We start from the raw sequence: 26,630 nt of genomic DNA, 5'->3' as shown, positions 1-26,630 counted from the left end.
AAGGACACAGATGAGGATTCTGAGGACAAAGAGTATGACACAGGAGGAACAGAGGAGGACACAGAGGATGACTCAGGAGGGATACAGAAGGACAGAGGATGACACAAAACACAAAATTAACAAGGGGCGGGGGGATACAAGAGGAACATAATAAATGGGAAAAGGTCTATAAGATGCCCTTGCACCATGGACGCACCAGGTTTAGTATTTTTTTCCCCTGTTTTTTTGTCCTCTAAGCCTAGGTGCATCTTATGGTGAGATGCATCTTATGGTCTGAAAAATACATCATATAATTGACCAGCAATATAATAATTGGATACTGTAACTTGTAATGTTGCATAGTACTTGCTACAATATTCATGCTCTCCAAGACCTGCATCTTATGAACTATTGGCAGGACAAGTGGCATCCCTCCATAACAGGATCTACACTGAGGAAGGGACATTAGATTGTGAAAGACAGTTAGTGATGTGACTGGCTGAAACTGTCCTCTTTAGAGTGCTGTGTAAAATGTGTCAGGGCTATATATGTGCATCATAATAATTATAATAATAATGTGAATAATAAAAAGTTGGCAGCATCAGTTTAAGTATATATACTTATTGTCTACCCTATAAGCTCAATATAAGCTATGCATTCCATATCACATTATTAGGAATTGACTGCCATGATTAGAATAATGTGCTAACATTCCTTAACGAGTACTTCATTCAGCGCCACGTTGGAGGAGACACGAATCTTAATTCCAGTTTCTTCATGTGTAGTGAATGCATGCAGTTGTCACATATTAGAACTGGGCACCTTTCTTCCTGAGAGAGCTGCTTTGGACACAGCTGATGAGGTACGAGGCATATCATCTTTTGAGTCTAGTGACAGCTTGATGCCGTTTTGTTTCTGTCCAATGTCACCTTGAGCTTCATGTCACTGTGATAGATATCTCCATGTCTCACGCACATCTGCTCCAATCTGAGGGAATATTGCCTGTGCATAGAATATTTCACCATCTACCCTCCACCCTGCTCTGTCTCATTCCCTCCTGCCAGTTAGAGCTCTTAATGCACACTACTTGAAGGCAAGAAATCAGAAAGCTATTTAGCTGTACTAAACCTTTATGTGAATTTAATTTAAACCCATTTTGTCTAGCTTTCCGTACATGAAACATTTACTGGCATTTACAGAAGTACCCTTTCCATTTCTGCCACTTCTCCACAGGTCACATAGGAATCCATAAAGCACATTATGTAATGTCAGTAATGGTTTGCCAATAACAGACATACTATACAATTCCAATTTTGATGTGTTTTGATGGTAAAATATTGTAAGGTTTTATAGCAAATAGTGAATGAAGTGCACAACAGACTAATCATCGATTAATCTATAGCTATAGTACAAGAGTGAGCAGAACCCTGAGTCAGGGGCGTATCTGAGTAAAATAGCGCCTATGGCAAACACTGAAGTTGCGCCCCCCCCCCCCCCGTTGCCTGCCCAGTAGATTAGCCCTGATTGGGCTTGGCTTTTTTCATCTAGAAAGCCACTACTGCATCTGCACTGAAGCAGGGAAAAGTACATATTGCAGGCGCTACTACGCTTGCGCCACAACTGCCACAGGCTGTCGGTAGTGGTTTCAGGAGAGCCAGCGCTGGAACACAGGAGGACGGGGGAATCCTCATTAGGATCCAGAGGCTTCCCCCTCCGGAGGTAAGTATCCCCAGAGGGATTTTTTCAAGTTATAGTGTCTCTTTAAGATCTCTGACGACTCTGCGAAAGTACCGCAAGCGCTTGACTTTGTAACGTTGCTTGCGTAACATTGCCCGCAGGAAGGTGGATTGGGGAACGCTTGTCATTGGGGGACTTCGCTGGATACATCTTCCTATGTTGTGCTGGTGAATATTCACCCTGAGACTTGGACTGAAGAGCAGTGAGTGAAGACATGTTCGATTGGGTTTTAATCAATACAGCAGTCGATTTTGCATGTTAAAGGGAACCTTAACTGCCGTGGAAAAATAAATTCACTTACCTGGGGGCTTTCCCAAGCCTTCTGCAGCCGTCCTGTGCCCGCGCCGGTCCTTCGGTGCCCTCCGGTCTCCCTCCGCCGCTAAGTTTCGTTTTCAGACGACTGCCAGTCGTCCTCGGGCCACTTCCGCATTCCTCGTCGTAAACTGCAGTAAAGCGCGTCCGCATGACGCCAAACGCGTCATGTGCATGACGGCAAACGCGTCATGCGGACGTGCTTTACTGCAGTTTACGACGAGGAATGCGGAAGTGGCCCGAGGACGACTGGCAGTCGTCCGAAAACGAAACTTAGCGGCGGAGGGAGACCGGAGGGCACCGAAGGACCGGCGCGGGCACAGGACGGCTGCAGGAGGCTTGGGAAAGCCCCCAGGTAAGTGAACTTATTTTTCCACGGCAGTTAAGGTTCCCTTTAAGCATACAAAATCGACAGCTGTATCGATTGAAACCTGATTGAACATGTCGGAAATAGTCGATCGATCAGGAAATCGCAAGTGTGTATTCAGCATTAGAATGTTCAGTACCCTCCTCCTACGCCAGCATCTGTTTCCTTATCTAGTCATTGCTGGTCAGTGCTCTTATCAGAATGATCTCCTGCAGCAGGGCTGATAAAAGGAAAGGACCTGTGAATCTTCTGACCTGCTGCTGTGTACAGTGAGACTGCTGAGAGCAATGTATGGGCAGTGTAGACTGTAAATCTGACAATGCTGATATAGCAGCTCTCCTGAGGCTTACAGTACACAGATGCTGGTGAGAAAATTCACAGTTCCTTTGCTTTTATAAACGCCGCTGCAGGAGATCATCCTAAGAGCACTGACCAGCGTGATGGTCTCTGTCCCTGCCTACCGTCCTCTGCAGTGTGTCCACTCACTCCATCCATTCTGCTCTGTGTAGTGTGTCACCTCGTAGCTGGCTGCTACACACACACACACATTCCTCTCCTCTCCCAGTCCCATAAGCCCGAGCGGCACAGGCATGAGACCAATCAGGAGAGGGTTGTGAGCAGCGTTGCTGGGGCTAGGACAGTAGCTGGCAGGAGGGAGGGGGACTGGACAGAGTCCTCTCCCTCTTAGGAATGTACTATACGGCCACAGGTTTGGTTGGGAGGGAGGGGTGATTTGCTGATTGATGCGCCCCCTGGGAGGTGAGTCACAAGGGCGCCTATAGCAGGAGCCCCATCTGCACGGCTCCAGATACGCGTCTGCCCTGAGTATCCTCTCAGGTAGTTCCTTTAGAGTGTAAGCCTTTGGGCAGGGTCCTCCTCCTTATGCCTCCTACCGGTTCACACACCTCCATTACTGTACACCCATCCTATGGATCTGAGTGAACACGACTTGCCTAATCTCCATGCTCCCATCCAGTGACTGACTAAGCATTAACTTGTACTCATACTGTGCTGCATGATCTGGTTTGCATGTATTCCTGTATTGTCTTATTGCTGTATGTCCCCAGTGGCGTACCTACCATTAGTTGCTCACAGCGCCGGTGTAGCCATGGCTAGGGGTAGGGTAGCCACAGTATACTGGTATGACGATATACCGCAGTTTGATTGTGCATGGTAATCATACCATGCACAATCTCATTTTACCGGTTTTAGGGTGGTGGGGCGACTGGGGGTGGGACGACGTAGCGGCGGGGATGCAATGCAGCGGCGAGCACAAAAACAGCGGCCGGGATACAAATACTCACTTGCCAGCTCCATCCTGAACGATGTACTGGCTTCATTCTACTTCTTGTCTTTGCATCACATTTCCCTGAAACAGCGCCCCCTGGGCGCTATTATAAGGAGATGATGCAAGAACTGGAAATAGAATGAAGCCAGTACATCGTGAAGGACCTGGCTGCCAGCAAGTGAGTATTTATCCCTGCTGCTGCGTCCCCTCGCCCTCCCCCCCCCCCCCAGCTCTCTGTGCTGTGGCCACCTAATTCTGGCTACACCTATCCCTGGCTACCTATGCTGCGAGCACCTACTACTGGCTACATCTATCCCTGGCTATCTTTGCTGTGGGCACCTACTACTGGCTACACCTATCCCTGGCTATCTATGCTGCGAGCACCTACCACTGGCTACACCTATCACTGGCTACCTTGCTGCGAGCACCTACTACTGGCTACACCTATCCCTGGCTAACTATGCTGCAAGCACCTACTACTGGCTACACCTATCCCTGGCTACCTATGCTGCGAGCACCTACTACTTGCTACACCTATCCCTGGCTACCTTTGCTGCGATCACCTACTACTGGATACACCTATCCCTGGCTACCTATGCTGCAAGCATCTACTACTGTCTACACCTATCCCTGGCTACCTTTGCTGCGAGCACCTACTACTGGCTACACCTATCTCTGGCTACCTATGCTTCGAGCTCCTACTACTGGCTACACCTATCACTGGCTACCTTTGCTGCGAGCGCCTACTACTGGCTACACCTATCTCTGGCTTCTGGCTCTGGAATTTCATACCATTGCAACCCTAGCTAGGGGTGCCGCTGTGGTGTTCAGTCACTGTGTTCTTCCACTTGGGACCTTTTCTCATAGTTTGGGCAACATTTGGGAAAATAGCAGCAGGCAGTGCAGGGGACTGTACTACTTTATGCACTAGATGTAGAACCCCTTCCTCCTCCTGTCCCGTGGGCAATGTGTTTCCTTGCTCTCTGCACACAGCCTGCAGTGAGTGAATGTGCAGAGCACAGGGTGAGTAGAGAGAATAATTGCTGTGCCGCAGCTGGGACATTAGCAGGGAGAGGTGGCAGGATGTGTTTAGTGCTTCAGAAGGCGCCTGTCATTAGTAGCCATGTGCACTGGCTGCTGTAATATAAGAGTGCCCAGGACTATTGATTATTTATCCTGATCAGAGTAATTAATCAATAATGCAGGGCAGTCTGATGCAGAAGCCAGTGATACAGGTGCTGACAGCCAACTTCTGCAGTGAGAAGAGAAGCAAGCTCCAGGCAATTTAGATTAGCTTGATTGCAGGTAATCTTATCTCTTTTCTGTTTTTTTTTTTTTTTTTGGGGGGGGGGGGGGGTGTCTGTAAATTTAATGTCCAGTGCTGCGTAATATGTTCACGCTTTATAAATACAATAAAGAAATAATAGGTAAGTAGGCTGACTGAGGCCCAGTTCACATTGGCACTTTCTGGTAGACAGATCTGTGAAACTTAATCCAATTTCCGTCCTAACGGATCCATTTCTGTTCCGTTGGTATCCGTTTTGCATCTGTTTTCGTTCCACTACAACAGAAGATGCTAAAAATAGCTGTCTATGGGCAGCCTATTGCCATGGGCGTAACAATAGGGGCTGCAGCCCATGCGCCCGCTCAGGGCCGTTTTGGGGGGCTGGAGGGGTTGCAGCATGAGGGGAAAGCTATGGCCACACTCAGCGAGGAGGGGGGACGGTCCCCCCCTCTCTCACCTCGGGCTCACCCCTCTGCGCTCCCCTCCAGCTTCAATAACCATATGTGTGCAGCGGTGGGCAGCGGCAGCTGCATACGTTCTGTGCGCTCCAGCGTGGACACTTCTCTCTCTAGCCTCTGACGCGACTTCCTTCCGGGCCCCCTGCTTAAAATTTCTGCAGGGGGCCCGGTGGGTCTTAGTTATGCCCCTGCCTATTGCCCTCTGTCTTTATGTCTCTGCTTTCATTTTTTTGGCCCTCAGCTGCAGCTGCTGCTTCTCTCACCCACCTGAGGTCTTTATTTCCTTGTAATCTAAACATGGCCTCAGGATGCACATCCCTCCCTCCTGTTTGCTCCATGCACAATGGCCACAGACCTCCTGCCCTGACTGCTATGATTTCCAGACCCCCCATCCCCTCTGCTAAGTGAGCCAATCAGTATGCCTTGCTGCAGAAGCACACACCAAAGTAGATAGAGAGGTCCATTTTTTTTTTTATAACAACATTTTATTGAGTTTTTTCATCTTGAATATTTCAGATAACAGTAGTACCAATACGGTATATATCACAAATTATTATGTATGACATCTCTCAGGTACAATGAAATATCAAGCATCCTTGGACTAGATAACATTCAAGAGTTGAAAACCCCCCCTCCCCCTTCTACCGGCCCCAAATTTTCCTCTTAATCCCAAACTTTAACCCTCCCTCTCCCAAAACCCTTTCCGCTGTTCCTATTTATGTACTGGCTGCAACCTTATAATTATCTTAGTTTTAAAGGTCCCAGTTGATCTAGTAAGTCCAATGTGGCATACCATGTAGAGTATTGAAACGGCTTGACAATGGTTTGAATGACTTCTGGAGAGAAGCTATAGTTTATGTATTTTTTCCATTTTTTGAAAAAAGACGTTGCTTTTTTTTCTGTATTTGCCCATGCATCTAATTTATCCATGGTGAACAAGTGTAAGAGTTCCTGTTGTATGTCCCATATTGTTGGATGTGATGGGTAGATCCATTTGCTATAGATTACTTTTTTCGCTGCTGCAAGTATTATGTGTCCCAATGTCGAGAGAGTGTGTTGCGGTTTTTCAGGTTCTGCCTCTTGTTGGTTATTACTATCTTCAAAATGAAATAGAAACAGCTGGGGTGTTATAGATACCTCTCTGTTGCACAGTTGCTTGATGAGTATTTCAACTTCCTTCCAGTAGGTTTTGATGATATTGCAATCCCATATGCAATGGAATAAGTTTGCTTGGGGAAATTGGCATTTTGGGCAAGCTGGGACATAATTGATTGGTGGAACTTTGTATTTTATATTGAAAGCGAATTTTGCTCTGTGTATGAGCTTAAAATGCGTCTCCCTCCATGTTTCGTTTTTAAATAGTTGACAGTACAGTACATTCCCTTCTATTATTTTCTTCGCAATGTCTTGATCTTCTATATCTCTTGACCATGCTTTAACCACTTCCCGACCGCCTAACGCACAGAGGCGGCCGGGAAGTGGAGCCCTGAAGGACCGGCTCACCCACAGAGGCGGCGGTCCTTCTAAGGGCATGGGCGGAGCGATCGCGTCATCCGTGACGCGATCCTCTGCCGGCGCCTGTCACCGCTCGCTCGCCGCAACATCCCGCCGGCTATACGGAAGCGCCGGCGGGATGTTAACCCCGCGATCGCCGCATACAAAGTGTATAATACACTTTGTAATGTTTACAAAGTGTATTATACAGGCTGCCTCCTGCCCTGGTGGTCCCAGTGTCCGAGGGACCACCAGGGCAGGCTGCAGCCACCCTAGTCTGCACCCAAGCACACTGATTTCTCCCCCCCCTGCCCCAGATCGCCCACCGCACCCATCAGACCCCCCCCTGCCCACCCCCTAGACCCCTGTTTGCACCCAATCACCCCCCTAATCACCCATCAATCACTCCCTGTCACTATCTGTCAACGCTATTTTTTTTTGTATCCCCCCCCTGCTCCCTGCCCCCTCCTGATCACCCCCCACCCCTCAGATTCTCCCCAGACCCCCCCCAGACCACCCCCCCCTGTTTACTGTATGCATCTATCCCCCAGATCACCTGTCAATCACCTGTCAATCACCTGTCAATCACCCGTCAATCACCCGTCAATCACCCCCTGTCACTGCCACCCATCAATCAGCCCCTAACCTGCCCCTTGCGGGCAATCTGATCACCCCCCCACACCAATAGATTGCCCACAGATCCGACATCAGATCACCTCCCAAATCCATTGTTTACATCTATTCTCTCCTCTAAACACCCACTAATTACCCATCAATCACCCATCAATCACCCCCTATCACCACCTGTCACTTTTACCTATCAGATCAGACCCTAATCTGCCCCTTGCGGGCACCCAATCACCCGCCCACACGCTCAGATTGCCCTCTGACCCCCCCTTATCAATTCACCAGTGCATTAATTACATCTGTTCTTCCCTGTAATAACCCACTGATCACCTGTCAATCACCTGCCAATCACCTATCACCCATCAATCACCCCCTGTCACCCCCTGTCACTGCCACCCATCAATCAGCCCCTAACCTGCCCCTTGCGGGCAATCTGATCACCCACCCACACCATTAGATCGCCCGCAAACCCGCCGTCAGATTACCTCCCAAATGTATCGTTTACATCTGTTATCTTCTCTAAACACCCACTAATTACCCATCAATCACCCATCAATCACCCCCTATCACCACCTGTCACTGTTACCTATCAGATCAGACCCTAATCTGCCCCTTGCGGGCACCCAATCACCCGCCCACACGCTCAGATTGCCCTCAGACCCCCCCCCCCCCCCTTATCAATTCGCCAGTGCATTAATTACATCTGTCCTTCCCTGTAATAACCCACTGATCACCTGTCAATCACCTGCCAATCACCTATCACCCATCAATCACCCCCTGTCACTGCCACCCAACAATCAGCCCCTAACCTGCCCCTTGCGGGCAATCTGATCACCCACCCACACCAATAGATCGCCCGCAGATCCGACATCAGATCACCACCCAAGCGCAGCGTTTACATCTATTCTCTCCTCTAAACACCCACTAATTACCCATCAATCACCCATCAATCACTCCCTATCACCACCTGTCACTGTTACCTATCAGATCAGACCCTAATCTGCCCCTTGCGGGCACCCAATCACCCGCCTACACGCTCAGATTGCCCTCAGACCCCCCTTTATCAATTCGCCAGTGCAATATTTACATCTGTCCTTCCCTGTAATAACCCACTGATCACCTGTCAATCACCTGCCAATCACCTATCACCCATCAATCACCCCCTGTCACTGCCACCCAACAATCAGCCCCTAACCTGCCCCTTCCGGGCAAACTGATCACCCACCCACACCAATAGATCGCCCGCAGATCCGACATCAGATCACCACCCAAGCGCAGTGTTTCCATCTATTCTCTCCTCTAAACACCCACTAATTACCCATCAATCACCCATCAATCACCCCCTATCACCACCTGTCACTGTTACCCATCAGATCAGACCCTAATCTGCCCCTTGCGGGCACCCAATTGCCCGCCTACACGCTCAGATTGCCCTCAGACCCCCCCTTATCAATTCGCCAGTGCAATATTTACATCTGTTCTCCCCTGTAATAACCCACTGCTTACCTGTCAATCACCTATCAATCACCCATCAATCACCCCCTGTCACTGCCACCCATCAATCACCCCCTGTCACTGCCACCCATCAATCACCCGCTGTCACTGCCACCCATCAATCAGCCCCTAACCTGCCCCTTGCGGGCAAACTGATCACCCACCCACACCAATAGATCGCCCGCAGATCCGACATCAGATCACCACCCAAAGTGCAGTGTTTACATCTATTCTCTACCCTAAACACCCACTAATTACCCATCAATCACCCCCTGTCACTGCTACCTATCAGATTAGACCCCTATCTGCCCCTAGGGCACTCAATCACCCGCCCACACCCTCAGAATGCCCTCAGACCCCAGCCCTGATCACCTCGCCAGTGCATTGCTTGCATCTATTCCTCCCTCTAATCACACCTTGAGACACCCATCAATCACCTCCTGTCACCCCCTAGCACACCTACCCATCAGATCAGGCCCCAATTTGCCCCGTGTGGGCTCCTGATCACTCGGCCAAACCCTCAGACCCCCTTCCGATCACCTCCCCAGTGCATTGATTGCATCTATTTTCCCCTCTAACCACCCCCTGAGACACCCATCAATCACCTCCTGTCACCCCCCTAGCACTCCTATCCATCAGATCAGGCCCAATACAACCTGTCATCTAAAAGGCCACCCTGCTTATGACCGGTTCCACAAAATTCGCCCCCTCATAGACCACCTGTCATCAAAATTTGCAGATGCTTATACCCCTGAACAGTCATTTTGAGACATTTGGTTTCCAGACTACTCACGGTTTTGGGCCTGTAAAATGCCAGGGCGGTATAGGAACCCCACAAGTGACCCCATTTTAGAAAAAAAGACACCCCAAGGTATTCTGTTAGGTGTATGACGAGTTCATAGAAGATTTTATTTTTTTGTCAAAAGTTAGCGGAAATTAATTTTTATTGTTTTTTTTTTCACAAAGTGTCATTTTTCACTAACTTGTGACAAAAAACAAAATCTTCTATGAACTCGCCATACACCTAACGGAATACCTTGGGGTGTCTTCTTTCTAAAATGGGGTCACTTGTGGGGTTCCTATACTGCCCTGGCATTTTAGGGGCCCTAAACCGCGAGGAGTAGTCTAGAAAACAAATGCTTCAAAATGACCTGTGAATAGGACGTTGGGCCCCTTAGCGCACCTAGGCTGCAAAAAAGTGTCACACATGTGGTACCGCCGTACTCAGGAAAAGTAGTATAATGTGTTTTGGGGTGTATTTTTACACATACCCATGCTGGGTGGGAGAAATTTCTATGTAAATGGACAATTGTGTGTAAAAAAATTAAACAATTGTCATTTACAGAGATATTTCTCCCACTTAGCATGGGTATGTGTAAAAATACACCCCAAAACGCATTATACTACTTCTCCTGAGTACAGCGGTACCACATGTGTGGCACTTTTTTACACCCTAAGTACGCTAAGGGGCCCAAAGTCCAATGAGTACCTTTAGGATTTCACAGGTCATTTTGCGACATTTGGTTTCAAGACTACTCCTCACGGTTTAGGGCCCCTAAAATGCCAGGGCAGTATAGGAACCCCACAAATGACCCCATTCTAGAAAGAAGACACCCAAAGGTATTCCGTACGGAGTATGGTGAGTTCATAGAAGATTTTATTTTTTGTCACAAGTTAGCGGAAAATGACACTTTGTGAAAAAAAACTATTAAAATCAATTTCCGCTAACTTGTGACAAAAAAATAAAAACTTCTATGAACTCACCATACTCCTAACGGAATACCTTGGGGTGTCTTCTTTCTAAAATGGGGTCATTAGTGGGGTTCCTATACTGCCCTGGCATTTTAGGGGCCCTAAACCGTGAGGAGTAGTCTTGAAACAAAAATGACCTGTGAAATCCTAAAGGTACTCATTGGACTTTGGGCCCCTTAGTGCAGTTAGGGTGCAAAAAAGTGCCACACATGTGGTATCGCCGTACTCGGGAGAAGTAGTACAATGTGTTTTGGGGTGTATTTTTACACATACCCATGCTGGGTGGGAGAAATATCTCTGTAAATGACAATCTTTTGATTTTTTTACACACAATTGTCCATTTACAGAGGTATTTCTCCCACCCAGCATGGGTATGTGTAAAAATACACCCCAAAACACATTGTACTACTTCTCCCGAGTATGGCGATACCACATGTGTGGCACTTTTTTGCACCCTAACTGCGCTAAAGGGCCCAAAGTCCAATGAGTACCTTTAGGATTTCACAGGTCATTTTGAGAAATTTCGTTTCAAGACTACTCCTCACGGTTTAGGGCCCCTAAAATGCCAGGGCAGTATAGGAACCCCACAAATGACCCCATTTTAGAAAGAAGACACCCCAAGGTATTCCGTTAGGAGTATGGTGAGTTCATAGAAGATTTTATTTTTTGTCAAAAGTTAGCGGAAATTGATTTTAATTGTGTTTTTTCACAAAGTGTCATTTTCCGCTAACAAATTGTCATTTACAGAGATATTTCTCCCACCCAGCATGGGTATGTGTAAAAATACACCCCAAAACACATTATACTACTTCTCCTGAGTACGGCAATACCACATGTGTGGCACTTTTTTGCAGCCTAACTGCGCTAAGGGGTCCAAAGTCCAATGAGCACCTTTAGGCTTTACAGGGGTGCTTACAATTTAGCACCCCCCAAAATGTCAGGACAGTAAACACACCCCACAAATGATCCCATTTTGGAAAGTAGACCCTTCAAGGTATTCAGAGAGGGACATGGTGAGTCCGTGGCAGATTTCATTTTTTTTTTGTCGCAAGTTAGAAGAAATGGAAACTTTTTTTTTTTTTCTCACAAAGTGTCATTTTCCGCTTACTTGTGACAAAAAATAATATCTTCTATGAACTCACTATGCCTCTCAGTGAATACTTTGGGATGTCTTCTTTCCAAAATGGGGTCATTTGGGGGGTATTTATACTATCCTGGAATTCTAGCCCCTCATGAAACATGACAGGGGGTCAGAAAAGTCAGAGATGCTTGAAAATGGGAAAATTCACTTTTTGCACCATAGTTTGTAAACGCTATAACTTTTACCCAAACCAATAAATATACACTGAATGGGGTTTTTTTTATCAAAAACATGTTTGTCCACATTTTTCGCGCTGCATGTATACAGAAATTTTACTTTATTTGAAAAATGTCAGCACAGAAAGTTAAAAAAATCATTTTTTTCCCAAAATTCATGTCTTTTTTGATGAATATAATAAAAAGTAAAAATCGCAGGAGCAATCAAATAGCACCAAAAGAAAGCTTTATTAGTGACAAGAAAAGGAGCCAAAATTCATTTAGGTGGTAGGTTGTATGAGCGAGCAATAAACCGTGAAAGCTGCAGTGGTCTGAATGGAAAAAAAGTGGCCGGTCCTTAAGGGGTAGAAAGCCCTAGGTCCTCAAGTGGTTAAGGTTGTTCCTGGCTTGTGTTTCCAGATGTAGTTTTGATAAGTTTTGTTGTATTGTGGCCAGAGAGAGCTTCTGTCGTCCTGGTGTTAGAAAGGTGTCAAATTCATTGAAATTTTGTTCTTGGGAAAGGTCCTTTGACAGGCTGGAGATATACGATTTGATCTGTGCGTAGTAGAGGAAATGCTGCCTGGGAAGGTGATATTCTGATCTCAACTCATTGAACGTTTTCCATTTCCCCCCATTCAAATGGAAGAGATGGCCCAGTTGTGTTAACCCTTTATCTTCCCAAATCCCGAACCCTGGATGGGACAAGCTTGCTGGAAAGCCCGGGTGTCCCCACAGGGGCATATATTTAGATACCTGGGTATGTAACTTGAAACGCTTTCTTATTTCTTTCCAGGCTACCCATGTGTCTCTAATGATACCACTTCTTTTAGCTTTATCTGGTAATTTGGGGTAGTTCGTGTGCAAGAGTGCTGTAAATGACCATGGTTCTGCGAATGATTTTTCTAGTTGTGTATTGGAGAATTTCTGGGTGTCACATATCCAATCTTTTACATGTCGAAAGAGACAGGCTAGATTGTAATTTCGAATGTGTGGCACCCCCAGCCCTGCCCATATTTTGGGTAGTTGTAACTTGTACAAAGCAATCCTATGTTTTTTTCCTGCCCATAAGAATCGCGCTATTGCCCTTTCTATTTCTTTAACATCTTGATGTTTTATTAGCAGAGGGATCGTCTGGAGTGGGAAGAGTATTCTACCAAATGTTATTGATTTTATTAAGGCCACTCTCCCCATTAAGTTTATGGGTAATTTTTCCCAGTGTTGAAGTTGTTGTTTTATTTTGGTTATCAAAGGGGGATAATTAAGTGTATAAACTGAGCTAGGATTTCTAGATATATGAATACCTAAGTATTTCACTACAGTGCATACTTTTATGTTAAGTGATTTGTATTGGGGGATGTTGTCTGTTCTGGCCGATAATAGTAGGAGTTCACTTTTGGTCTCATTTACTTTGAAACCGCTGAATTGTCCTATTTCATGGATGGTTTTGAAAACTAATGGGATTTGGGATAAAGGTTTGGACATAAATAGCAGGATGTCATCCGCAAATAATGTTTGTGTCAGTGTAGTTGGGCCTATATCTATTCCTTGGATTCTATTTTCTAGGAGTTTTGCCATAGGTTCCAGTGCTAAGTTGAAGAGAAGTGGGGATAGTGGGCAGCCCTGTCGTGTCCCTTTCTGAAGTGTTATGCGGGGGGAGAGGAAGCCTGGAGTGTAGACTTGTGCCGTAGGGAGGGTATGTAGAGCCTCGATCAGTGACACAAATGGGCCCGAAAATTTCAAACCACCAAGGACCGTTTGTAGCCACTTCCAACTGACCCTGTCAAAGGCTTTCTCAGCGTCCAATAGCAGGATTGCATGGTCTCTACTTGTTTTAGGATAGAGTTTGGCATAATCAAGTACTGTTAGCACTTTCCTTATGTTTGATACTGCTGATCTGCCCTTGACAAAGCCAGTTTGGCGTGGGTTTACCAATTTGGGTAGTAATGCCGCTAACCTGTCCGCCATAATTTTGGTCAGTAGTTTTAGATCTTGGTTTATTAAAGATATTGGCCTATATGATTCTGGCACTAGTGGGTTTTTCCCCTGTTTGGGCAGCACTTTAATATATGCATTATTTGCCATTCCAGGAAGGGCACCTGTCTTAAGCACTGTGTTAAATGTTTTATGGAGATGTGGTGTTATTTCTGTCTGCAAGATTTTATAATATTCCGCACTCAGGCCATCTGGGCCGGGTGCTTTATTGTTCGATAAGTTTTTAATTGTGTATGTGATTTCCTCCTGTGTGATATCTAAGTTTAATATTTCTAAATCTTCTGCATTATCGTGGGAAGATTTGCTTCTTGTAAGATTTCTGACATCTTTGTTGGGCCTGGGGTGATATTAGATTCTGTATAAAGGGTATCAAAGAAACGATGAAAAACCCCATTGATGCCTTTGGGATCATGTATTAATGAGCCATTTTTGTCCTGTACTGCTGCTATTGCTATATTACCTCTAGCGCCTCTTGCTATTGTACTTAACATTTTCCCCATCTTGTTCCCAAATTTATAGTAGTATAAATCTGCATAGGTGGAGTGTATCCTCTCCTTGTTTTGAAGCCATTTATCTGCTTCGGCTTTGTTTTGTATCCACTTTTTCCTGTTTTCTTCTGTAGGATTTTTTTGGTGGGATTTGCCTGCCTGCCTGACTCTATCTACTGCTTTCATGTATTCCTGCTCTGCTTGCTTTTTTTTGTATGCCATGTGTGCTATTATTTTCCCTCTAATTACAGCTTTAGATGTTTCCCAAAACAAAAAGTGAGAATCTTCGTGTTCTTTATTGTCTAGAGAGTACTCCATCCACCATTGCTTTAGTAAGCCCCGGAATTCCTCGTCATCGTACATTTGTGTAGGAAAACGCCATAGTATGTCTGTTCCCTTAGGAATTGTGTCTGTGATCTCTAGCGATATGGGTGAGTGATCTGATATTATGATATCATAAATTTGTGAGTGCTGGACTCTCGATGTCAGGGAATTGGATGCTAGCAGGTAATCTATCCGTGACCACATATCATGTGGTGAAGAGTAGAATGAGTACTGTCGGTCGTATGGATGGAGTATTCTCCAGGTGTCGACTAGATTTAGATTCTCTTTGAATGCTTGAAACTGCAGGGCCTTCTTTGCATATGTTTTATTGACCTGTCGTGTAGAGGTTCTGTCTTCCATTATATCTAGGACCGCGTTAAAGTCTCCCCCTATCACTGTGTGAGGGGAAGCTAGTTTGTTTACTGATGTGCTTAGTGTTTGCAGGTAGGACAGGTTATCTTCATTAGGTGCGTATACATTAAGAATATCTATTAGGTCATTACCCTGTTGTACCCGAACTCTCACCAGGCGTCCATTTGAGTCGCAGTCGTGCTCTATGACACGATGTAGGATTCTTTTATGTATTAGTGTGATCACCCCAGCTTTCCTATTAATCGCAGGGGAACAGTACACTCCCCCCACCCATCTTTTTTTAAGAAAATTAGAGTGGAGTTCCGATAAGTGTGTCTCCTGTAACAGCGCCACATCTGCTCGAAGTTTCTGCAGATGTCGCAGTACCTGAGAGCGCTTCTCGGGAGTCCTTAGCCCTTTAGTGTTCCATGAAATTATTTTGATACTCATTTTATTTGGACGCCTGGATATAAGTATCGGTTTAACCATATTTTAGTAGAACTAGACAGTTTATTTTTGCCTGAGGAACAGCGGAAAGTTACCCCCCTAACACCCCCCATCCCCCCTTTTTTCCCTATATCAAGTCGTTTCCCATGTGTGTAATTATCGATGGTCAACATTGCTATACCCCTTGAAATTGTTAACAGTAACAACAAAAAACCATACCACATCATGTATTGTGACTTCACTTCTTCCCTGAAGTTTGACAACAATCTCTCTCCACAATTGCCCCTTCTTTTACCCGATTTTCTCTGGAATTTTTAATATATATATATATATATATATATATATATATATATATATATATATATATATTCATATTTGTTTTATCGTGCTCCTTAATTTGTGTATAGTTACCAGTCCGTTGTGTAGCACCCTCCTCTGAGATAGGATATTGTTCCAAATCTAGATTCAGAGTTTTTCAGCCTGCATCATCTTCTGCTCTCTCTGGCTCAGTGTTGGGATTTTGAGTTTCATTGGTTTGTATTCGTTCTAGGAAGCGTTCGGCTTCATCTGGTTGCTTGAAAAAGTGTTGTTTCCCTTTAAAATCAGTCAGTCTCAGTATTGCTGGGTACATGAGCGCAAACTTTAGTTTATGTTCTACACATTTCGAGCATGCTTTTGTAAATTTTTGGCGTTGTTTAGACACCTCCAGTGAATAATCATTGAATAATCTCAGCACAGCCCCTTGGTATTTCAGCGGTTGTTGCATCTGACGATAGGCTCGGATGATTATTTATTTTTCCGAGTACTCCAGGTACTTCACCATTACCACTCGAGGCGGCAACTGTTTCTGTGGATCTCGAGGTGTACCCACCCGGTGGGCTCTTTCGACTTTATATGATTGTGTGAGACCTAGCAGCAGTGGAAGGTCTGTTGAACTAAAGTTCATAAGTGTGTCCGGAGCGTGTACCTCTGGTAGACCCACAATACGGATGTTGCTTCTCCGTGACCGATTCTCCAGGTCTTGTAATTTGTCATACATTTCTGAATTCTCTCGTTCCAGTCTGCGTAGTTTGACTGTGTGTGCTGCTTTCTCATCTTCTATTGTTGAGATTCTTTGTTCAGCCATCTTGATGCGTGTGGCATGGATCTGTAGGTCCTTATGCACCTTCTTTAGCGACTGCGTCATGGCCTGGTGAATCATGTTCTGGAGGTCTGGAGTCAGCTTCTGCACCACCGCCGTGGCTAGCTTGTCTAAGTGTGCTATTTCTAGACCTCCATCGACTTCACTTTGGGTCTCTTCCGCGTCGCTATCCCAGGCTTGTGCTGCCTGTTTGTTTTGCTCCCACTGTGGGGAGTTATCTGACCTCGCATCTTGCTCGTCCTCATCGGCGGCCATTTTAGACTTTCGGGCCTTCCCTTGTCTTTTTTGCGAGCGGGTGAGATATTTGTCCATTCTCACTCCGAACACTTCCAGTCGATGCCCTGCAGGTTCCCGTTTAGGATATTTGTGTCTCTGGGTGCTAAATCCAATGTGGGAGCGGAGAAAATCGGCCACGTTCAGCGGAGCTCTCCCTTTGCCGTTTCACATCAGGCGCCGGAACCGGAAGTTGAGAGGTCCATTTTTATAGTCAGTGTGTTGTGTGCATGCATTTTCTCATTGCCTCTAATGCAGTGCTTCAGCCTCCGTTTCCGTTCCGCCAGGCTCTTCTGTCCATAAAAATCACTGCTGAACCAAAGTTGGGGTCCATTCGAATGGAACAATGTGAACGGCAGTGGTGTAGCTTAGGAGCTAGGGGCCCTGGTGCGAGCTATACATGGGGCTCCCCAGCACTTTATACATAACAATCGATACTGCGCATCAAAACCTGCCAAAGACAACCACAGTGTTAGAGGTGCAAGTAGGGCATGGGGAGCAGCTTGATAATGATTATTATCATTCAAAGCATCTATAGAAGTGATTATTACAAGCATAGGACCAGTAAAGAGCTAGTACTGCAGTTGAGGGCGGGCCTTATGGGGCCCTCTGGCCCAAGGGCCCCAATATGGTGGCTACCTCTGCAACCCCTATTGCTATGCCACTGGTGAATGGATACATAGGTTAACACTGTATCCGATAGCATCTTCAAGGATGCATTCCCTTACGATTCACTAACGGACCGGATTTTAGTGCCAGTGTGAACCGGCCCTGGGCACTACACGGCACAGTCTTATGCTGGGAATACACCATGAGATTAATTGGCAGATAGATGGTTCAATAGATAATTTCCGACATGTCCGATCTGATTTTCGATCATTTTTCTGATCGATTTCTCATAGAAGTGAATGAAAATCGATCGTAAAAACGATCAGACAGTAAATCTGCTGAAAAATCTCATTGTGTATTCCCAGCATTATAGATAATCAACAGACAGCCAGGAGTCAATTTTTAGGTTTCCTTACTTGTATGTAGCTATCTGTTACTGCATTTTACAACTCATCGCATACCTGTTAGATAAAGCCAAACAAATTTCACATTTTGTGTTAAAACTTGGGGAATGCAAAATCCTATATTTTTGCCTATTAATAAGCTGATGTCATTTTTTGGGAAATTTGTGCCAGTAAAATGACATCTGCTACAGGCAAAACTCATTTTTATAGACTTAAATGCTAAAGACTGTTAACAGTTGGATTTTAACATTCCTGCATGAATGAAAGATTTATAACATGGAATGTCTGTGTTACAATTATAGCATGGTCTTGCTGGCTTATGATCCATTTTATGACAACTGTCATAAATTCTTATCATCATTCTGTCTACTGTATATCACCTGTCTTCTACCAACTAGAAATTTCAGATTGCCATTACAATAAACTTCTGTCCACTTTTCCTATCCCAGATATTGAGTCCATGCCTCTTACGTCCCTTCTTCAGGCACTCTACCTCCTGCTCCTATTATATTCTGATCTCCAAAGCTCTATAGTTAGAACTCTATAGTTTTAATGGATTGGGAATTGAATACGATTTGCCATTAACACCTCTGCAACATACTTGAGCTTCAAAACTTACCGTAGTTGCAAAAGTTGTTAATTAACCACAAATTATTTCTCTAGACAGTAGTGTGATTACCTGCTCAGAGGTAATCAGAACTCATGAAAAGACTGAGATCTTCATATAGAATTGAAAACAGACAGGCAGGCAGACAGGTTCATGCATAGTTGGGAGTGTCCAACGGTAAAGTAATAGGTTTTGGCAGGAGGTAAGTACTTAAAGGGATACCGATGCTCCGGCCCCGCCTCCAGTTCACTTCTGGAATTTCTGACTTTAAAGTCAGAAAACCACTGCGCCTGCGTTGCCATGTCCTCACTCCTGCTGATGTCACCAGGAGTGTACTGCGCAGACACAGACCATACTGGGCCTGCAATGTGCGCTCTTGATGACATCAACGGGATCGAGGACACGGCAACGCAGGCGCAGTGGTTTTCAGACTTTAAAGTCTGAAATTCCAGAAGTGAACTGGAGGCGGGGCCGGAGCATCGGTGAGTGGCTGCGTCAACACAGGATGTCTGCGGGGGACCGTTAGAAGCTCCGGGTAAGTTCAACTCATTTTCCCCCGACCCCCCTACAGTATCCCTTTAAGGGAAAAAAGAGTCAGCCCTGGAGGAAACTGCTTGATGCCACTTTAGTAGTGAAAAATAATAACTTCAGGTTCATGACCTTTATGTAGTATGCCGAACTAGACTTACCATAGAGCAAAATGCCTGAATGCCTATGCCTATAGGCAACAAGGCAAATACAATACCTACATTGCCATTATGCAAAGCATTGTCACTCATCCATGTCATTCTATGTATGATTACCATACATCATATATACACACTTCAAATTTCTGGCTCAAATGATTACGGACAATCATATGAACTGAGGTATATCTAAAGAGTGTAATATTTTCCACCAATATCTCTGGTGTTCCTGGCAGTGACTCATCTGGTTGAACAACTGTTCCTCAATGCCTGTCGTTTCATGCAGGAACTTCAAAGAAAGTTCCCTTTTGAGAATCCATTCATATATTATGATGATACAGACTGCGCCCACCAATAATTAACCACAAAAGTCCTTTCAAAACGTCCTCTATCCTCCAACCAGAGTTTTCGCTATCAAAAAAATCCACCGGATTGTCTTTAGAAGATATGTATAATATGACAGCGCTCCTCTTTCTTTATAGTGCAACCTGTGGGATCAAAATCTCAACATAGTGCATTACTGTAAGATTAAACATTTTCCACTCAGAACACCCAGTGCAAATCGTGTATCAATCATGTTTCAATCCTTGTGCAATCAGTCATGCGACCCTTTTAAAATACAGGCTCACCAGATGTTGACCACCTCAGTTTTCAGGTGGGTCTTGCGCATAGTTCAAATGTTAACACTCGGGCACTTGTAAATTTCCAATGGCTTTAATCCGCTTTTTCCACTTAAAAAAAACACAATAAAACAGACATAGTGTAAAACCCTAAAAACAATGGCCAGTGCCCTGCGCTATGTAGCACTCACATGAATAAATGTTTAAAAAGCATATCAGGCTCAGACAGCCTTGCGGTGTCACCTCCACTGTGGTTCCGGCGTCCCGTCTCCACCACGGCGCATCCGCTGTATGCAACGCTCCCGGCCGGCTCTCGTGTCTTCGTCTGCTACCAGTGACGTCAGGCGCTCCAGGCGCACATTCTGCTAACTGTGCAAGCTGAAGCATTGCCAAGAATGTTTACTAATAGTGGCTGATAAGGAAACATATACATGATAATGTAATCACTTCCTCAACTTCGGAATCAGTTATAAGCTGCCCTCTGAGGAAGAAAGCGCTGTGTTTAACGGATTGAATGCTGTTCTGCTCCCAATTTTTTCGGAGTAGTAGATTTTATGCTGTAAATCTTTTAGAGCAAAGAAGAAATGCTGAGTTGCATACAATTAAAAAAGTATATTTCCATTTAAATTTGCAATTGGCTATGAATATCCAGGGCTGATTGGAGCTGAAATTGCACTTTTGAAAATCCTGGAATCTGTACATTCTTTGTGCAGCACAAATGCCTAGAAGCTCCGCATCTTGCTGCAGGAGTAATTATCTGCACAGAGAAGGTGCCAGAGAAGGCACTGGAATGATTTACTGACTGGCAGCAAACCTCAACACTTCCATATCACAGTCAGTCGGCGTATTTAGAGACGTACAGGCATGGCTCATGCCATTGGCGCCGCTGCACTCATGGGCTCCATGCTTACCCTCACTCCTCTCAGTCATCATGTCTGCGGCTGCCCACAGTCCCCTGCTCCTTCTCCCCATGCTGCGCCGTCTACCCACTGTCTGCACCCTCCCCCCGTGCTGCGCCATCCGTCTCCCCAACCTAAGCAGATTGATTGTCACAGACCTCCTAAGTTCAGCTCGACCAAAGAAACAGAAAAAATGCCAGCGGCTCACAAAGACCGAGGATGCGCTTCAAATGCAGGAAGAGACATCATTAGTCACATCCTGCATTTCAAGTGTATGTGCTGTCACTGTGAGCTGCTGGCCGCTCTTCTGTTCTTTGGTCGCACTGGCTGAACTCAGGAACTCTGTAACTATCAATCTGTTGGGGAGACGGACGGAACATCACAGAGGGAGAGAGGGTAGTTCTTGAGGGAATAACTTTACTACGGTGGGACACATTTTGCCCATAATACTGGGGCGGCCGGGGGTAACTATACTATGGGGGGACATATTTTTCAATTATACTGGGGGAGGGGTAACTACAGTGAGTTGCAAAAGTATTCGGCCCCCTTGAAGTTTTCCACATTTGGTCATATTACTGCCACAAACATGAATCAATTTTATTGGAATTCCACATGAAAGACCAACACAAAGTGGTAGAGATGGGCCGAACCTCCGATTTTAGGTTCGCGAACCCTGTTCGCGAACTTCCGCGAAAGGTTCGGTTCGCGAAAAAGTTCGCGAACCGCAATAGACTTCAATGGGGAGGCGAACTTTCAAAGTTTTAAAAAATTCTATCAACTGGAAAAATGATAGAAAACATGTTTCAAAAGCTCTAATACCTGGAGCCCCACCTAATTCAGTGAAATACACATCACTGCTAGAGGACCCACCCACCCTCCCTCCTCCAAGCAAGGTCCTTTATACCATTTGCCTACCTACACTAATTAGTTATGGGACAGCTGCTACACACTCTGCTAGGGAAATTTTAATTTCCCTCCTCCCACCTCCCTTCTACCCTTCTACCCTTCTACCTATTCCCTCCTCCCTCCTACCGGAGGGAGGAGGGTCTCTTCTGCCAGGGAATTATACTATTTTAAAAACCAGTATACATCATACCATAGCTGGGAATACATACATGAGTATACATCATACCATAGCTGGGGATACATACATGAGTATACATCATACCATAGCTGGGAATCAAACCCAGATCTCACTGTGTGGTGGGCACGTCACCCTAAGCACTGTACCACTACAGAAGTAAGTGAAGCTAGCCTAAAATTTAACATTTATGCTCAATGCAATAGAACCATTAGGTTGCTTAAAGGAGAACTGTAGTGAGAGGTATATGGAGGCTGCCATATTGATTTCCTTTTAAGCTATACCAGTTGCCTGGAAGCCCTGCTGATCTATTTGGCTGCAGTAATAATAATAATCCAAACATTTGTATAGTGCTTTTCTCCTGTCGGACTCAAAGCGCTCAAGAGCTGCAAGCCACAGGGACGCACTCAAGAGGCCACCCTGCAGTGTTAGGGAGTCTTGCCTTGAACTCCTTACTGAATAGGTACTTGACCTAGCCAGGATTCAAACCCTGGTCTCCCATGTCAAAGGCAGAGCCCTTAACCAGTACACTATCCAGCCACTGTAGTGTGAATCACACCAGAAACAAGCATGCAGCTAATCTTGTCAGATGGATAGACAATTGGGTACACCGCTGCACTGCAGACCAGCAGAGACAGTGCTGTACCCTGGGTAGCTCAGTCCAAGTAAAGTAAACAATGAAGATGAAGGAGTCCGCAACAGTGTCTCTTGAAAAAAGCTCGAATTCTTTATTCAGGACGTATCCTCATATCAGTGGTAACACAGCTGACATGTTTCGGGCCAAGTTGATGCCCTTAATCATAGCTAAAAATCACAGATGCTCTCAACTGTTTTTAAGTAGATGGTGACCAACCGGGGTGGGGCACAGACCACTCCTACTAGAGGAGGAGTCAAAGCAAAAATCAGCCTCCCTACACACGGCAGTCACCACCTGTACATGCGTGAGTTTGTGTTTAAAACCATACAGCATAAAATTAAAAACAAATGTAGGAACAACGTGTGGAAAGGTATAATAAATTCTTATCTAAAAGAAACCACATATGAGCAAACAAACATACTATAATGCAATTATACTGTCACTAGAGCCAAGTCCCACCTTGCAAAACAAACATTTGTTGGCGAGTTTGGAGAAACATAAATGGGATGACTCCTGTAGCTGGCTCACCATTGATGTTAAAGCCTTATATTCCTGCATCCCACACCATCTGGCCCTCACGGCTTTACAGTATCACCTTGAGAAATATTCAGATTATTCTTCTGATCTCAGGGTGTTCATTTGTGCTGCCGTTGAGTACCTCCTGACCCGCAATTTCTTCATGTTCGATGGCGTCTTCTACCTCCAGAGGTGTGGGGCCTCCATGGGAGCCAAATTTTCCCCATCCCTGGCCAATCTTTACATGGGATGGTGGGAGGAGTTCCACATCTTTGGGGGTGGGGGACGCCTTCGGGACAGGGTTGCGTGGTACGGGAGGTTCATTGATGACATTTTGGTTATCTGGCGGGGAGATCAACCCTCGGTGGATGCTTTTGTGACATCTCTGAATGACAATCGTTGTAATTTGAAATTCACACATATCTGGCAGCAAAATTGTATAGACTATTTAGACCTAACTCTGGTGGGTGATGTAGGTTCTGGGGGGATTCACACTAGAACTTTCAGGAAAGCTTGTGCGGGCAATTCTACCCTCCAGGCCAGCAGTTGCCATCCGGGTCACACTGTCCGGGCAATTCCGGTGGGTGAATTTATTCGGGCCCGCCGAAATTGCTCAGATGAGGAAACCCTGCTGCATGAGTTCTCTGTGGTGGAGGGCCGCCTACGTGACAGGGGTTATCCCAAGTGGATGATTGACAAGGGCAGACAACGAGCCCTCTCAATCCCGAGAAGTAATTTAGTACGCGGTTTTACTTCAGGTGCAAAACTGATGGAAAAACCTGCTTTTGTCACTGATTATAGTGTCGAGTTTCGAGACATTAAGTCTATCATTGAGAAGCTTTTACCTATTCTGGAAGGGGACAGTGATATACGCCCCTTTTTGCAGCAAGGCATCAGTTTTGCCAGTAGACGTGCCCCTACACTGGGTAATTTGCTGTCCCCTAGCCTTTTCACTACCAATAGGGATACCACCACTTGGCTCTCTACTAAAGGGTCTTACAGGTGTGCATTTTCCACGTCACTATTGTGTAGTACACACCAACACTCAAACAGTTAGGTCACTAACAACAGGTTATGGGTCCCCTCTTAAACATTTCATTAACTGTAACACCAAGAACGTCATCTATCTGGTCACCTGCACTTTATGTTCTTTACAATATGTGGGATGTACCACCAGACCCCTAAAAGCCAGGATAGCGGAACATTATTTGGGAGCGTCCTGGTCTACCAATAACATCTCAAATGTAGCTAAACATTTTCGTGAGGTACATGGTAGTGATATGTCCGGCTTTGTATTCCAGGGCATTGAGAGGGTCTTTTTACCCAAGAGAGGTGGTGACCTACTATCAATCATCCGAAAAAGGGAGGCTCTATGGATATTCCGTCTTGGAACTAGAGTCCCTAAAGGTTTGAATGCAAGGTGGGACTTGGCTCTAGTGACAGTATAATTGCATTATAGTACGTTTGTTTGCTCATATGTGGTTTCTTTTAGATAAGAATTTATTATACCTTTCCACACGTTGTTCCTACATTTGTTTTTAATTTTATGCTGTATGGTTTTAAACACAAACTCACGCATGTACAGGTGGTGACTGCCGTGTGTAGGGAGGCTGATTTTTGCTTTGACTCCTCCTCTAGTAGGAGTGGTCTGTGCCCCACCCCGGTTGGTCACCATCTACTTAAAAACAGTTGAGAGCATCTGTGATTTTTAGCTATGATTAAGGGCATCAACTTGGCCCGAAACATGTCAGCTGTGTTACCACTGATATGAGGATACGTCCTGAATAAAGAATTCGAGCTTTTTTCAAGAGACACTGTTGCGGACTCCTTCATCTTCATTGTAATCTTGTCAGATCTTACAAAAATGTCAAACACCAGATCTGCTGCATGCTTGTTCAGGGTCTAGGGCTAAAAGTATTGGAGGCAGAGGATCTGCAGGATAGCCAGGTAACTGGTATTGCTTAAAAGGAAATCAATATGGTAGCCTCCATATACCTTTCACTACAGTTCTCCTTTAAAGGGAACCTTAACTGAGAATGATATGGATGTTTCCTGTAAACAATACCAGTTGCCTGGCAGTCCAGCTGATCTTTGTGACTGCAATAGTGGCTGAATCACACCCTGAAACAAGCATGCAGCTAATCCAGTCTGACTTCAGTCAGAGCACCTGATCTGCATGCTTGTTCAGGGGCTGTGGCTGAAAGTATTAGAGACACAGGATCAGCACGCGATTCAGGCAACTGGTATTATTTTAAAAGGAAAAATCCATATCCTTCTCCGTTTAGGTTCCCTTTAAGGATTTGTAGCATAAAAGCCAACTCACGTTGGCTGGGATTTGAACCTGGGTCTCACTGTATGGTGGACAAGCACACTAACCACTATACCAACTGAAGCTGGCCTGAAATTGCTGGCCTAAAATTTACTATTTATGCTCAATACAAGAGAAAAAGTAGACAAGACAAATAACATTTATATCACACTTTTCTCCTGGCGGACTCAAAGGACCAGAGCTGCAGCCACTAGGGCATGCTCTATAGGCAGTAGTGTTGGGCGAACAGTGTTCGCCACTGTTCGGGTTCTGCAGAACATCACCCTGTTCGGGTGATGTTCGAGTTCGGCCGAACACCTGATGGTGTTCGGCCAAACTGTTCGGCCATATGGCCGAACTAAGAGCGCATGGCCGAACGTTACCCGAACGTTCGGCTAGCGCTGTGATTGGCCGAACGGGTCACGTGTAGTGTTGGGCGAACATCTAGATGTTCGGGTTCGGGCCGAACATGGCCGCGATGTTCGGGTGTTCGAGCCGAACTCCGAACATAATGGAAGTCAATGGGGACCCGAACTTTCGTGCTTTGTAAAGCCTCCTTATATGCTACATACCCCAAATTTACAGGGTATATGCACCTTGGGAGTGGGTACAAGAGGAAAAAAATTTTAGCAAAAAGAACTTATAGTTTTTGAGAAAATCGATTTTATAGTTTCAAAGGGAAAACTGTCTTTTAAATGCGGGAAATGTCTGTTTTCTTTGCACAGGTAACATGCTTTTTGTCGGCATGCAGTCATAAATGTAATACATATAAGAGGTTCCAGGAAAAGGGACCGGTAACGCTAACCCAGCAGCAGCACACGTGATGGAACAGGAGGAGGGTGGCGCAGGAGGAGAAGGCCACGCTTTGAGACACAACAACCCAGGCCTTGCATGAGGACAAGAAGCGTGCGGATAGCAATTTGCGTTTTGTCACCATGCAGTCATAAATGTAATACAGATGAGAGGTTCAATAAACAGGGACCGGAAACGCTAACCCATCACAGATGTTCATTGTTCATGTTACTTGGTTGGCGTCCGGGAGTGTTGCGTAGTCGTTTCCAATCCAGGATTGATTCATTTTAATTTGAGTCAGACGGTCTGCATTTTCTGTGGAGAGGCGGATACGCCGATCTGTGACAATGCCTCCGGCAGCACTGA

General features: G+C 45.4%; 1 protein-coding gene and 1 long non-coding RNA gene across 2 annotated transcripts in view; one reads left to right on the top strand and one right to left on the bottom strand.

Moving 5' to 3' along the window:
- Positions 1–26,630, bottom strand: part of PPM1E (protein phosphatase, Mg2+/Mn2+ dependent 1E) — a 388,390-nt gene that overhangs the window by 17,734 nt on the left and 344,026 nt on the right. The gene's annotated exons all lie outside the window — the stretch shown is intronic.
- LOC137546328 (uncharacterized) overlaps positions 758–26,630 on the top strand; it is a 66,522-nt gene continuing 40,649 nt past the window's right edge. Inside the window, exon 1 of the long non-coding RNA XR_011026240.1 lies at positions 758–841. This is a non-coding gene — a long non-coding RNA (uncharacterized lncRNA). The remainder of the gene's footprint in view (positions 842–26,630) is intronic.

The sequence above is a fragment of the Hyperolius riggenbachi genome, chromosome 2, assembly GCF_040937935.1.
Source record: "Hyperolius riggenbachi isolate aHypRig1 chromosome 2, aHypRig1.pri, whole genome shotgun sequence".
Classification (NCBI taxonomy): domain Eukaryota; kingdom Metazoa; phylum Chordata; class Amphibia; order Anura; family Hyperoliidae; genus Hyperolius; species Hyperolius riggenbachi.
This window is presented reverse-complemented; position numbering and strand designations above follow the sequence as displayed.